Here is an 8,364-nt window from a genome sequence, read left to right on the forward strand (position 1 = left end):
GTAATCAATAGTTTGACCCATGACAGTCAAAACCTACTACTACAATGTATGTATAGGCTCTAGATCTATCTTCCTATCCTTTTTGTATAATGCAATTGAATAAGAAATATCTAAAATGTCAATATTATACCTACTAAGAGTAGATACATGGAAAACATCATCAACGCATGATAAATTGGGTGAAAATGCAAAGTAATAGGAAACAAGAGCAATATTCTCAAGGATCTCAAAGGGGTAAATAAAACAATGTGACAACCTAGATCCCTTTTCATAATAGATCATAATTTTTAATGCTTGCACTCTTCAAAATATGTGATCTCCTATTGTATATTGATGATTCATCTTATGAGCATCTAGATATCTCTTTTGTATATCCCATGTTATAGTCAAATACTCTCTGATCCTCTCTACATATTTCAACTTGTCCCTAAGCACATCAAGACCTAAAAGTACATCACCCTCCAGATTATCCAAACTCAAGAGTGTATATCATAGGAGACCATACATGGCTTGAAAAGGTGTCATTGCAATCAAAGTATAGAATCCATTATTATAAGAAAATCTAACTAGGAATGAATAATACTCCTATCTATACTTTTATTCCATGATGAACATGTACAACATATCTTCCAAAAATTTCCCAACCTTCTTATTCTATCCATCTATCTCTAGATGATATGAAAAATTAAGTTTTATGTGTTCCTAAATCGAACTGAAGAGATGTCTAGAAATGCATTTTTATGGTTGGATCTTAATCTCAAATATTTTTCCTAGGAATGACATGGAGACATATGATATTCTCCATAATGATGTGTGCCACCATCAAGGCTAGCTATGAAGACCTTAATAGAAAAAAAGTGTGCCACTTTGGTCAACTAATCCATGGTTACCATGATTGCATCATGTCTGTGACAAGAGACTTGCAAACTAAATAAAATCAATGGATATAAAACCTAATTTCCATTTAGGAACAAGATTTGGGTGTAGAGATGCTATAAGATTCTAATGTTATACTTTGACTCTCTATCAATCCAATAAATACGATAAAAAAAAAACAATGTCCCTCTTCATACTTGACCAATAGCAAACTTGTTGAATATTTGTGGGCCTGTTCTTTACTCCTAGCTGTATTTAAAACGCTGCTTGATGGGCTTTATTTAAAATTCAATTACATAAACCTCTCATGGAGGAAAATAGACATGATTAAAATGGTGTATAAGTCCATCAATCTTGAGGGTGAAACTAACATGTATCTACCTTCCAAGGATCTTCTTTACTCTGTCTTTTCCTTTACTTTCTAATAAAATGCATCTAATCAAAGATCTTGCAAAATTTTACCTCTCAACTTGACATTGATGGTAATCATTGAAACTATAGGCCTTAACCTACTCAAGACATATGCAACCACATTACCCCTTCCTTAGATGTCATTTATGTCATAGTAATATTCACATAGAAATTTTATCCAAAGATGTTGGTTCACATTTATGTTGAGTTGAATGAATATTTATTGCAAGTTATAAAGGTCACTATAAAGCTAGAACTTGTGTCCCAAGACAAAATATCTCCACTTATCAATCTATAATTATTTTTAATATCAAGCTTATTTGGTTTTCTATATTCAATACATAACCATAGTGATCCATCCTTCTTCTTCATCAAAATAATTTTGACTCACCAGCAAGATATATTAGGGTGGATAAAGGTTTTCTCCAAAAGCTCCTCTAACTTTAATTTTATCTCACTCAAATCTTAAGTGGTCAGCCTATAAGGTTCCTTAGAGATGGTTTTTGCAGTAGGTACTAACTCAATTCGAAAATCTATGGACCTCTCTTATGATATTTCAATTTTGTACAATTTTAGAGACTTTTCTTCAAATAATTATTCTTTCATGGTACACTCACCAATATCTATAATTGACATTTCATTATCTATCATGACAACTTTCAAAGAATCATCACATCAAAAAACAAATGATTCTATTGAGGACAATTGTAGTCACCTTTGATATTCTTTATAATATATATCTCATCTCATTGTTTTATAATCAATCATTTTAAAATAAAATAAAAATTCCACATTGGTTTTTATTTCTCACTCTTATTTATGGAAGATCCTCTGGAATGGATTTATTAGAGCAAAATTGGGCACATGTACTGCAATTTGGCTGAGTGTCACAATACACGTATTCCAACACCCCATCAGTCCCCAAAGAAGCTTCTTTATCAGATCACCTGTTGAACAAGGCTCATGTCAATCTCCATCCTGGTGTGAAAGGTGTTACATCAAAATCTCAGAATGAAGAAAACCACTAAAATGTTATATATACTCTTTTGTCAACTATTTCCTTTCCCTATCAAATAATACTAGATCCATTCTTATTCACTATTTCGTTTCCATTTAATCAAAGATGTAATTGAATCTTTTTTGAATAAAACTATGTGCATTTATTACTGCTGATGTATCCTCCAAATCATTGTTTTATTTTCAGCTTTGGAAGAATCAAAATGCAAGAAAGGTGGAAATACATTTGATTGAAAACAAACTGAAATGCGAGAGTTGCTATGTAAGTGAGGATTGTCAAGGACATAAAAATATTGCTCGAATAATTTATCAATTATTAATTATAAGAGTTTGAAACGCAGAGAAACAATCTTCTTGAAATAGAACAAAATAATTACATCCTGAAAATTACCAGATGCTAACATATGTGTTTAATACAACAATTGAGTTCATAGAATAAAAGATCATTAAAATTTACAATATATAATATTCTTTATTTATAATGTTGTTCAACATACATGACTATTAATATTCTATTAAATGAAAAAGTGCTTGTAAAAACAAAATTGAACACTCGACCAGCTTGACATACCATGTCACGTCCCAGTGGACATGTAAGAAAATACATAAATTTAGGGCTATATATATATATATTTTTTGAAGCTGCAATTTATCTGCATGTTTGAAACAGTTGGCTTTGGCCCTTTACTGTTTTTCTCAATATTAAATTGCTCATTCTGAGGATAGCCGCATATGACACGACTGGACATGTTATCCGCAATTGATAATTAAAAGTAACCCTTTTAACAGAGTATCTGGGAAGTGGGTCGCCGTCCATCCATTCACTTGAGTTTTTTAATTTAAAACACACAGACTTCATTCTGTATGGGTTGCTTTTCATAGAAAATCTGGATAAAAGTTGATTTCTTTCAACCCATTCTATCAGATGCAATACTAAATGAAAAAAAGATAAGATACAATTATTTATAAATAGATGTATTTTTCGATGAATGATGGTGTAATGATATAAATTTAAATAAAAGATACAATATATAAATAGAATTAAATTCCAATATCAACAAAAAAAAACAAAGCTAAAAAGCAACATGTAAAAAAAACTCAAAACAAGATTGCCAAGATCTGACACACCCTTCGCGAACTTATAAATGAAACGGCTAATGTTCGGTCTGTTGGGGTGGGCAAAAAAACAAGAGCCAAACAATCAGGACAAATTCAATGTTATTACTACTGCAGTGAAGTGAATCAATGCATAGCCATCGACTTTCCAATTCTTCTGGAGGAAAGCTTCCTTTAAAAGATCATATCATAAATTAGTGGGTCTAATTGTCTATTGGCGATAATGTGAATGCTACCTTTCTCCAGTCATGTCATGTGAGACTTTTCGCAGAATGAATAATTAAATGTGTAGACGATGTAAAGTTGATGAAACACAGCGATATTCACGAGTTCTTTATCATAAAGTAAAGGAGTCTCTATTTGCTTTTGAAAGGCTTTGTTGAGGTCATATCAACCACCTCACTACAATTACGTGATACATTAGATTCTCTCCAACATCGAGATAAATTTATCAAATATACTTAAATTGTAGTAGCATAAAGGCTCCACATTGCTAACATTGTGGAGTATTGTGGGGATGCGGGTAAGGTTGTAAAGGTGAGAAAGTGTATGTGTCGTCTTATATTTTGTGTAGGTTATTTTTTAAATTTACTCTCCAAAGAAGCTGCTTTATCAGATACCACTTAATTAAGTTTCAACTTAGTAAAAATTCCACAATGAGATACCTAGGACTACCCACTTTGTACTATTGTCCCCATTCTGAGCCACCCTCCAAGCCACCCTCCACATATGCACCTAGATAATCCCTTCCTCAAAAATATCAATAGAATCAAATTAATTCTTTCAACATTCAAGAACAAAGGTCATACATCCCCTCCTTTAGATAAGTCTGGAAATGATAATCTAAAAGTATAACCAAGAAATATACCTAAAATAAGTTGGGGTGTCCAAAAGTGGAATCCAAATCAATATTCCCAAAGTGGATTTCAAACAACATAATGAAAGGTTAAAACAAAGCGTACACAACCAAATCTCTTAAACAAGAAGAAAGGAAAATGAAGAAAAACCTAAAATTCACTTTTAGAACTACCATTGGTGATCAACACCATTATCTTCAGTAGATGTCCTCGGAACAATCCTTGGTAATGTATAGAGTGATACTTAGACAAGGGTATACAAGGGTTAAAGTATATTATATGGATCTCAATAGAATATTTTCACTTTACTTTAAAGATTTATTTAAATGTTGTCTCCCATGATCCTATGATCAACTTAAATCTAATTTTATTTGGAGGAACAAATTTTAATAGTAGCTTTGTATTAATAGTAATTCAATATTATAGCTTGAATCATAATGTTAATATTTAATAAATTTAACCAAATTGATCTCATTACTATAATATAGAATTTTCCTCAAGTTATACATCTATTAAAATTATCCTTGGTGTAGAATAATGCATACTAAACCTATCTAGATATGGGGGTTTATTCTATAATGAAGAAGAAAATGAATCCATACCTCTCAATATTGCATCACCAAGTTCCAAATCTTTATACTCAGAGTGCTGCTAGCAGATACTACTGAAGTAAAGATATTCTTAAGCCAACAAACTTTATAGAAATCACCTTCCTCTAAAGCTTGAACATCTACTGCACTCACTCCTCACCTACTAAAACTCACAATCTTCCTTACTAGCTCTCTAAGTTTAGATTTGACATAAGGCTTACAATATTACTGCTCAAACCATCGGAACCTACCCGCTTTAGTGTAGCATGAATTTCTTATAAGCCAAGAATAAGTCATTTCTAAAAGATAACTCTCCTAGTTTATACATACTTATAACCAAAAAAACTAACATGGTCATTCCCCTACCATATCCTTCCATCGTTCTTCACACTGTGTCCCATGATGTTTAAGGAGAGGGAGCATTCGACCTCCATATTCAACGTTCCTGCTAAATGAGTGGTAACAAGCCATCTTTGAAATGCATAGGAGATATTTGTACTTTCTTGGTTCCCATCACCTATTGATTTCCTTTTTGGCACTTATTGTGCTAACATTCCCAATCCCTTATAAATTCTATCGAAGTAGATGATGTGACCTCCTAATGATTCATTGAACACCACTTCAACATTGGCCTTTAAACTCTCCATGGATTTTACTACCCACTAAAAACTTCTATCAATGTGTAGTACATAAAATATAACAACGCTAAAATGAGAAGAGTAAACTAGAAAGTTTAAGAATTTACCTTAGGGAAAAGTTTACCCAAGACCAAGAAGCACAATAACTAGCACAAATAGACCAACATAGTATGATTAGAATAAAAATATGATATTCAATTCATTTTAATTCTTTTTATGGCATACTAGGGGTGCCTATATATAAAGGCTTCTATGATGCATCTAGAATGTCTAGGAGTTAACCATATGATAAGCCTCACAACTAAGCACATGCCCACCAAGAGTGGATTATCCTCCATTAAAAATAGGAGTTACTATGATGATGTGAGGATAAGCCTACAATGGTGTGTCACATGAATTATGTTGTAGACACCATGTGCTCAATTGAGAGTGCGAACAACTATGTTGTCAACATGACAAGCCAATTGATTATGCAAATTCTAGTGTTCTAGACACCATGTGCTAAATTAGAGTTGCTTACTCCTATTTTGTCAACATGACAACTCATATGAGTACACAAACTCTTAGGTGTCAAACCTAATAAATAATAAAATAATATATTTATCCTAAGTAAACTTAAGTAAAGCGTAAATAATAAATATTTACACTAACACCCCCCCCCCCCCACATGTGCAACTTAGGGGAATGCACTTAAGCTCACAAAAGCTATGATGAAATGCATAATGGGTCCTGACTACTAGGCCATATTAGGTACGCATCTAAAAATGCAATGCAATCTCTCTGCAAATAGGTAAATAGGGAACACCTCATGGGGAAAGCCCTCCCCCCAAAAGAGAGAAAACTACAGAGAAGAAAGATGCATGAATGGATGGAGTAATCAAGACCCCCCATTATGGCATACATCATGCATATACAATAGAGAATCCCTCGATGAAATCACCCCCTTAGTGAAGGATCTCTGAATGATAAGTGTTTGAAGATAGAAGAAAATCTAATGCCAACAAACAACATTTATCCCTTTAGTAAGAAGATACACCAAGTAGAGGTCCAAGTATGCTTCCCACTATGGATAAGAAGATGGCAGAGGAATCTAAATGTAGTATGCAATGGATGTTGCCTCTAAAGTGTGCTCAAATGTCAAAAAGTCCTTAATGAATGAAGATTCCAAAAACCAATTTGGTGAATGCCCAACATAAGGTGGCAAACAAGATAACATGTCCATGGATGAAGCTAAATGAAAGTCCAAAGACAATGAAGCATCCAGATAGGAAAATGTAGGAAGAGAAGCAATGTCACCTCCTTTCAATAATGTAGGCACACCTATTATAGAAGCTTCTTGATGATTGAAGAAGCTACACCATGAAAGTTAACTAATGGTACTCCTTGTAAGAAGAAATGGTGCCATAGATGTGGTAGAGAATGCTCCCCAACTTGTAGGAAGAATCCTCAAAAAATATGATGTTTGAGGAAACTAGAATATAAGGTCCACAAAATATTATGTCTCCTCATAAGTGAAAAATTCCTCCTCCAACTCCTGTAAGGAAGCCAAAATCATGTTAGAATGATCAAGTGGTTGAGGCTCAGAGTGTACCCTCAAAACAAGTGAAGAAGTGTCCTCAACAAAGAGGAGATTGATGTCATCGATGATTTCTCCCACATCTTCAATGTGAGACTCCACAAATAGCCCTACAATGTTTGGAATGAAGTCATCCCATGAATCTGAAGTAGGAAGACATTATAATACCTATTGCACTAAATCAAGAGCATTTGAGGCTAGAACTAGATTAATAGAGTGAATAGGAGTATCAGGATGTGTGATCTCATCTATAGTTGGAGGTACCATAACTAAAGTGACTAAAGATATAATGTCTTTTGGAAAGGGAGGAATATCTGGATCTCCATATGCTTCCCAATGACCTATCCAAATATCATAAGGATAATTGTACTTGTCAATGACTCTAAAGAAAGAATGAGTATCATTGAAAAAATGATGTTCAAAATTCTTGCAACAAGTGGCTCAATAATGGAAGAGATTAGTTCGTTGAAACATAAATAAGGAAATACTTCCTTATGCTCTCTTCTTAGGTGATCAATGATCAAGCCAATCCATTTTTTATCATTCCTCTTTGTCAATTTTGGTTTAAGACCACCCTGACATATGAAACAACACTCTATGAGATCAATGAATGTATGCACTCCCCAAAATGCAAAAAAAATTAGTCAACCCCCTTAATGCATGATTTTTCACTTTATAGATAGTGCAATTACAATGGGCCACTTTGTCAAATTTGACCTTAGTGGACTTCTAATTTTTTTGTTTACAACCTTCTTTATAGTTCAAATGTAGACTTTACATGTAGCTCAAAAATACATTAATTTTGAAGAAATACAATGCAAGGACCTATTTCTAAAAGTGATTTATTTTTCAATGCAAGCCTATAATTTGATTGCAGATATGAAAAGTAGACAAAAAGTTTTTCACTTTTTTTAAAATGGAACCTATTTATGTGTCTAGATGAGCTCATACGAAGCAAGTGAATTTGAAAAATGTAGGATTGGATAGGTATAATCACCAAAAAATACAATTTCTAACAAATCCATGTACCAAAACTAGAAAATAATAGCACTAGTAAAAAGTTTAGGAAATTCTACACAAAATTAAAAAAAATGCACATGATTTGGAGCCCAGATGACTGGGATATGTCCTCCCAAAGTTGGACTATCAAATGAAAACTAAATCTGGAGAGTGGTCTGATCAACAAACTAAAATGTTAAATTTGACATCCAAATGGTCGTTGCATCAATTCAATTATGCCTAGAAATGACGGTCAAATGATCAAAAAATTTAGGATAGTGTTT

Source organism: Cupressus sempervirens, chromosome 9 (assembly GCF_028749045.1).
Source record: "Cupressus sempervirens isolate cs-2001-9-10 chromosome 9, ASM2874904v1, whole genome shotgun sequence".
NCBI lineage: Eukaryota > Viridiplantae > Streptophyta > Pinopsida > Cupressales > Cupressaceae > Cupressus > Cupressus sempervirens.